At 35.0% G+C, this 1,764-nt stretch overlaps 1 non-coding gene across 1 annotated transcript; it reads right to left on the bottom strand.

The window, feature by feature from the left end:
- Nucleotides 1-1,272: 1,272 nt before the first annotated feature.
- On the bottom strand, nt 1,273-1,379 carry LOC136231615 (small nucleolar RNA R71). The gene has a single exon (XR_010689988.1). It is a non-coding gene; the product is annotated as a small nucleolar RNA R71 (small nucleolar RNA).
- Between the last annotated feature and the right edge of the window lie 385 nt (nt 1,380-1,764).

The raw sequence follows: 1,764 nt of genomic DNA, 5'->3' as shown, positions 1-1,764 counted from the left end.
TAAAGTGATTGCTGGTGTTTTCATTAAAACGTAGTTAAATTCAAAATCATTACAAGGAAACTTTGTTGAACACTTAGGCAAATTATCATCTCGAAAGAGTTTTAATTTGATTAAGGGCAACTATCCCGAAAGGGTTTTGTCGCGTTCAAAGCCAATTAATTAGAGGTTCCGTCATTTATTTCATCATCTTAATTGATACAAAGTTTAAGTTGTTTTCTTTGCTTAATGCAAATGAATACATTCATTTGTTTTTCTAAAAGTTCTAAATGTTCCTGTTTTGTAAAATTCATCCCTAAATCAGAAGATCTTTCTAACAATTGATATATTCTAATATAAAATCTTAATCCAGCATTTTCAAATACTCAAAGTCCACAAACTCAATTAAACAATTTCCTAAATTCAATTAGACAAATTTCACTTTTCATTTACATTCAATAGTAAATCTAACAAGTTCGAAATTAACAGATTCAAAAATAAGTTTTTCGTTAAAAAACGTATCCCTGTGGGATCGATATTTTTATTACTACAAGCGAAACCGTGCACTTGCGGAAATCGCTCAACAAGTTTTTGGCGCCGTTGCCGGGGATACGCCAAAATTTTTGACAAAAATTTTATTTTTCGTATTTTATTTTCGAATCTAGGTTTACACATTATTTTTATACAACTTTTACATTTTATTTATTTTCAGTTTATATAACATATTTGTTTTCAATTTTGTTTTGAAGGTAGTTTGGGCCGTGCAACAATTTCAAGTTCATGCGCAGTTCGCGAAGTTCGGGCACACCACCAGACCCTCTTGATCCAGAAATTGAAAGAACACTTAAGAAAAACAAGAAAAACAACAAAAACAAAGACAAAACACCCTTAAAAACCAAAGTAGTCCAGCCAGAAAATATGGCCGATCCACCGACACTTATGGATTATGCTAGGCCAGGAATGGCCGGTGTAACTAATAGTGTAGTTAAACCCCGTATAAACGCAAATCAATTTGAAATTAAGCCTGCTTTGCTTAATATGTTGCAAAACAACGTAACGTTTTACGGACTACCTAACAAAAACCCTAATGCCCATTTGACAAATTTCTTAGAAATTTGTGACACTTTTAAAATTACCGATGTAACAGCCGAAGCAATCAAACTTCGCCTCTTCCCTTTCACTTTGAAGGATAAGGCAAAAATTTGGTTAACTTCTATGCCTGCTGCAACATTTGAAACTTGGGACCAATTAGCCCAAGCGTTTTTATCAAAATATTTTCCTTTAGCAAAAACCGCAAGAGTCATCAAAGAATTGACATCTTTTACCCAAAATGATAATGAAACTCTTTATGAGGCTTGGGAACGTTTTAAAGAACTTCAACGTTTATGCCCACACCACCAACTGCCAGATGCACTTTTAATGCAGACATTCTATAACTAGAGGTTCATTAGATGCTATGTCTGGAGGGTTATTTATGAAGAAGACGTCCGCCCAAGCAAGAGAACTTTTGGAGGAAATGGCAATCAACAGCAGTATGTGGCCCGCAGAGCGTGGACATATACCAATGGCGAAACCATCATCCTCAGGTACATCATCGGTTAAAGGTATAATGAATCTTGATCCAGTTGCGATGTTACAAGCCCAATTTTCTGCCTTATCGCACAAAATTGATAGGTTTATGGCACCGTGCAATCCTAATGATCCGATCCAAACAGACATTGATTACGAAGGTATGAATGAGATAGAACAGGTAAATTTTGTCCAAGGACAAAACCAAACTACTAATCC

The sequence above is a fragment of the Euphorbia lathyris genome, chromosome 5 (assembly GCF_963576675.1).
Source record: "Euphorbia lathyris chromosome 5, ddEupLath1.1, whole genome shotgun sequence".
Lineage (NCBI taxonomy): Eukaryota > Viridiplantae > Streptophyta > Magnoliopsida > Malpighiales > Euphorbiaceae > Euphorbia > Euphorbia lathyris.
The sequence above is the reverse complement of the archived record's forward strand: the minus strand, read 5'-3'. Positions and strand labels throughout refer to the sequence as shown.